This window comes from Anolis carolinensis, chromosome 6 (assembly GCF_035594765.1).
Source record: "Anolis carolinensis isolate JA03-04 chromosome 6, rAnoCar3.1.pri, whole genome shotgun sequence".
In the NCBI taxonomy this organism is placed as follows: Eukaryota; Metazoa; Chordata; class Lepidosauria; order Squamata; family Dactyloidae; genus Anolis; species Anolis carolinensis.
In genome coordinates this window covers 53,852,822-53,858,907 of record NC_085846.1, presented here as the reverse complement: position 1 = coordinate 53,858,907, position 6,086 = coordinate 53,852,822, and positions in this window count along the sequence as shown.

The window sequence follows — 6,086 nt, the reverse complement described above, 5'->3', positions numbered from 1 at the left end:
TTGTTTAGAATTGCAGACTTCTGAGACATCAATCTCTACTCCTGGTGTTTCCATATAACATCTCTGCATTTATAGCCTCTGTTAATCTTTCTAAAAAGGGCTTCTGGTAGCTGGCCTGGCCAGAGGGTACTTAAACCCTTATTTCTAGAAGTAGGTAGAAACTTTCCTTATGCAGTCTATTTAAGGAAGTGAAAATTACTGATGCTCTCACTTCAACTGGACCTGAGAATATTTCATTTCCATATTAGGTTTCAATTTATTTTAGGGTGCATCTACATTGTAGAATTAATGCAGTTCGACACCACTTTAACTGCCATGGCTCCATTCTATGGAAACATTTTTTGACAGAGTGGACTAAAGAGCGAATAAAAAGTACAACTCCCATGATTCCATAGCATTGAACCATGGCAGCTAAAGTGGTGTCAAACGACATTAATTATATAATGTAGATACCCCCTAAGATGGAAACGAAGCATTCCTATTAGTTAAACTTAGTGAGTATTTTGGCTTGAATGACATGCTCTGAGCAAGGGTGGCTGATGCTTATTTCATTGTGATTAATAATACAGGACTGTTTCTGCCTTTGAAATATCAGGGGCTGGCATACTCCTGACTTAGCAATTCTATCCATCAGCTCTTTGGTGAGTGCAAACCTGGGACAGAAACCCAAAAAGAGATGTCAGATGCAGGACACACACAGAAATGCATGTTTGAAGAGCCATAACATCTCTAGTATTCGTTTGCAGAAGGTATGATATTTAACTTGGTATACAAATAAAGGAAGTTTAGACTGCAGACCCATCCTCTTTGGTTGAAAAAGTAACATAGAACAGCTTTTCCAAAGTGGGTCACAAGCCTGTTTAGTTACACAACAACAGAACCCATTTGTCAACTGCAACTTTAGCTCTTGCATGAAAAGGAGCTGACAAAGTATGAACAACACAGTTTTCAGGGTTGTTTGAGGAACTGGTTAAGATTCATGAATATTGTAAAAATCAAAAGATAAAATGGATATCTCGCCAGAACAGAACACAGTTCCCCCTTCTCCAAAATGTATTAGATTGTATCACCGTGGAAATCTAAGAGACAAGGATTTTCAAAGGTTCTGGAGGCTGATCTTTAACTGTTCCCATGGCACAATTACAGCCTCACTCTTAAAGATTATTTTATAAGGGCTGTTTTTAAAAAATAATATTCTGTTACTAATTAGATTTAGATGCGAAAATGATAAAAATTGGTCAGGTAGAGTTTGAGTGGAACTTTAAGTTCGAGCAACGATAGATAAGAGGTGGCACTTATTGTAAAAGCTTGGAAAAGTTAAATTTTTGGACTGCAATTTCCAGAATTCTCTGGACATTGCAGTCCAAAAGTTTTAAAAAGTATTTAGCCTTCTCAGCCAAAGAGTCCTCACCAAACTACAACACCCATGATACCAAAGCACTGTGCCATTGCAGTTAATGTGATTTCAAGCTGCATTAATTCTAGCAGGAGCTTATTGCCTTAACTGAAGCACATCTTTGTACCCATATCTGTAATATACATAGAGGGCCACCCAAAGTTCATTTAGCTTCACTTTTTAGACATTTCTGGCTGGATCTACACTGCCCTATATCCCAGGATCTGATCCCAGATTATCTGCTTTGAAGTGAATTATATGAGTCTACACTGACACATAACTGGGATAAGCAGATAATCTTGGATCAGATCCTGGGATATACGTAGGGCAGCATAGATCCAGCTTCTCTCTCTCTTTTTCACACTCAGACTCACTCACTCCAGTATTTGCTGCTTGATATCCTCGGTGAATTGTTCTCCTTAACCTCTGTACTACCTGTGTTGTGCTTCTGGACAAATTTGTCATATTGATTTAACTTTGCAGCCCGCAAGCTGCAGTGAGGTTTCAAAGGGAAAAATAATGGGGCTGTTTTGTGCAGAGTTTTTTGGTCTGCTAATACCTATAAATAGAGAATTGCAGGTCTGTGGTTGAAAGGCTCACTCATGATTGATACTATTATTGCACACTATTATTGATGCTAAAAACAAGCCTGATGTTGCTAAGGCTCTATTCATATTATAGAAAGCATTGGATTTTCCAAAATCGTAGGATACGCTTGAGCATTACTCTGATTTGCCAGATCTGACTGTGTGAAATTGAAATGACTGTGAGGGTATTAGGTAAAGGTAAAGGTTTTCCCCTGAGATTAAGTCTAGTCGTGTCTGACTCTGGGGGTTGGTGTTCATCTCCATTTCTAAGTTGATGAACCAGCATTGTCCATAGACACCTCCAAGGTCATGTGGCTGGCATGACTGCATGGCGCGCCGTTACCTTCCCGCCGGAGTGGTACTCATTGATCTACTCACATTTGCATATTTTCAAACTGCTAGGTTGACAGTAGCTGGGGCTAACAGCAGGAGCTCCCCCTGTTCCCCCAATTCAAGCCACCAACCTTTCAGCCAGAAAGTTCAGCAGCTCAGCGGTTTAACCTGCTGCAGCATTGGGGGCTCCGTGAGGGTGTTACATGTGACATATTTGCAGTCAGTAGTGTTTCTTATCTATGAATACTCTGACACTGTTTACATATGTTCCTATTCTGACGTTTGTTTTTTTGTGCTTGCCATCAACTGCAATACATAAAAATATATACAGTAGCGTCTCACTTAACCAAGATAAATGGGTCGGCAGAACATTGGATAAGCGAAAATCTTGGATAATAAGGAGGGATTAAGAAAAAAGCCTATTAAACATAAAATTACATTATGATTTTACAAATTAAGCACCAAAACATCATGTTTTACAAGAAATTGACAGAAAAAGCAGTTCAATACACAGTAATGTTAATAGTACCTGTTGGTTAACTCCTCGACATAGACACAGAGTTCACCCCAGTTTAAGGTTCTCCCCATGATCTTACAGCACCTTAACTTCCTTCATGTTTACAAGTTTCAATCAGTGCTCTTTGCCCAGTCCATTGTATGATTTTATTACTGTGTTTTATCATGTGTTTTATAATGACTGTGATTTTATTTTATGCCTTTTAATTTTATTTGTGTGTTTTTTGTACTTGATACCACTGTATGCTTGTTTTATATCTGTGAGCCACCCCAAGTCCCTCTGGGGAGATGGTGGCAGGGTATAAAAATAAAATTATTATTATTATTATTATTATTATTATTATTATTATTATTATTATTTTATGTAGTAATTACTGTATTTACAAATTTAGCACCAAAATATTGCAACATTTACTACAAAAACAATGACTAGTAAAAGGCAGTCTGCCTTGGATAATACAGAACCTTGGATAAGTGAAGCTTGGATAAGTGAGACTTTACTGTATTTACATTTAAACATAATTTAATTGTTTAATTATTTGATTACATTCAACAGGCAATATTGGCAAGTTGAACATGTCCAGAGGAGGGTGACTAAAATGAACAAAGGTCTGGAAAGCATACTCTATGAAGTGCGGCTTAAAGAGCTGGGTATGTTTAGCCTGCAGAAGAGAAGATTGAGAGGAGACATGATTGCTACGTATAAATATTTGAAAGGATGTCATAAGAAAGAGGGAGCAGATTTGTTTTCTGTGGCCCTGAAGACAAGTTTCGGAGCAATGGGTTCAAATTACAGGAAAGGAGATTCCACCTGAACTTTAGGAAGAACTGCCTGACCATGAGAGCTGTTCAGCAGTGGAACTCTCTGCTTCGGAGTGTGGTGGAAGCTCCTTCTTTGGAGGCTTTTAAACAGAGTCTGGATAGCCACCAAACGAGGGTATTTTGAATTTGCTTTTCCTGCATGGCAATTGGACAGGATGGTTCATGCAGTCGATGTCTTCCAACTTTATGATTCTCTGACTCTAACAGTTAATTTTAACAGGCACCCTTATTTCTTATATTTTGTAATAATTTTGAGGGAATTCAAACAGGCTTTGTAGCCTCACTGTTAATTTCAACTTTCCATTGATTTTGTGAATGTCTGTCTCTGGAAACATGAGCCATGAAATGGGGATGGCAGATGCCCAAGCCAGAGCTTGGAAGTAATACATTACTGCTAAGTCACGGGGTGGGATGGATGGATGGATGGGAGAAAAAACAAACCCTATGACTGGTTATGCCATTATCATTACCACTTTCTCATGCAATGTAATGAGATACCGAAGTAGAAGTATGCTCATATAATATCATTTTAAGGGAGTAGATTAATAATGGAATAAAAAATTCAGCTTGTGAGTGGGAGGTTCATATATTTGTCTGTTTGTTAGTTCAGGTTTTTGTGTGTATGTTTGTTTTATGTGTTTATGTTCTGTTATTTTAATAGGCATTTAGTTGTAGTTCCGTAGTACTAGGTGAAATGTAGTTGTGTAGTGTTTAGTATTAGATATCCCAAAAATCTGAAGAAAAGCTGTGTATGTCAAAATGAAGTCGTTAATATGACAATATGGTTTTGCTTAATTGATTATGTCATGGTTAAGTGATTATAGGAGATGTTAATATTAGTATTTGGAGAATAAACAACATGTAGAAGTTAGTTTAATATATTGTAGAGGAAGTATGGTTTGGAAAGGCATAACCTTTTAGAGATCGTAACCTTTTGGAAAACCAGAATCTCCATAACCTTTTGGAAAATAATGGCATTCACAACCATTTGATAATCATAACCTTTTGTAAAAGTAGGATATTCCAGAGAAGAGCCAAAAACTCATTTGAGTAAAATCTTCTCTTCTCTTCAGTGATAAATATCCACATATACTTATGCAAGGCAATTTGGCTTCAGTTGTTAGACTAACAAACTAGTTGTCTCTGATCTGTTAGGAACAGAGATTATGCCAATGCACAAAATATAACAGTTCTTCAAAAGTATTCTTTTCAGTGCCCAAACACATCTACTTTCCCATAAAATATCTTGTTTCTGTATCATGCTTTCAAGAGACAAAAATAGACTTTGTTAAAAATTTGGTTTATTCACAAACTTCATGTATTCAGCATATAGGTACATAACTTGTCAATCCAGTTACAGATAGGTTTGAAGTAGCTTATCTTGTACAGATAACACAGAGCATCTTTCTTATAATCAACAGCAATATGAGTTTGCTCTTAACAGTCCAAAGCCTAATAGTGTCTGTGTTCTAGAATGGAGTTTGAGCTTTGAGCAGTCCCAGATTTGCTAATAAACCAAAGGAAGGCCACAACAACCCAGTGTGGAAACTATGCTGACATTACTCCATCTACTGGATCCTCTATTAAGGATACTGCAGCCCTTCCCACAACCTCAAGAAACATAGAGTAAAGGGAAATCTGCATATCAAAACATATATATACAATACAGTAAGCAAACAGAATCATATACAAACAAATTACTAGTGGAGGCTTGAAGAAAGTTGCTATTTCCAACAGTATGATATCTAACTACCTACAACCATCAGTGGGAATGTTGGGAGCCAGTTGTTTCCCCCATTTAAAAAAAAACAATTACGTAAGGTATGCATGTGTTAATTTAGTTCAATAAGTTACTTTAGTTTGTAATTTGCTGTTGTTTTGTGTGTTTTTATATATAGAAAATGCTGTATGTTAAGAAAAATGATTTTCATAAAGGATTCAGTAGATGGAGTAATGTCAGCATAGTTTCCACACTGGATTGTTGTGGCCTTCCTTTGTAACTTCCTTTGGTTTATTAGAAAATCTAAAGGCAGATTTCAGGATCCATTTCAGTCCTAGATTTCCGTACTGAACACAGCCAGCTGACTAAAATGCTCTGGGCAAATATGCAAAGAATTTAAAAAGGAAATGTAATAAAAGAAAAAATTGCAGGGATTTCTTTGAGAAATTCCACCCTGTAGTATGAGCTATATCAGCTGAATTACATTATATTACATTACCTAGATAGGTATTTAAAAGTCTGAGTTATTTCTAAGGGCAAATCTTCTGAAATCCACACATGTATCCCACTGAGATGAGGGGAAGCCACACAATCCCATTTGGCAGTTTAAAACATTGTGGTTGTGCAGAAAGAACAGAAGGAAATATTTTCTGCCTGTCAAAATACTATAATATAAGTATATAAGTATATAAAAAATAACACTTTGGGACAA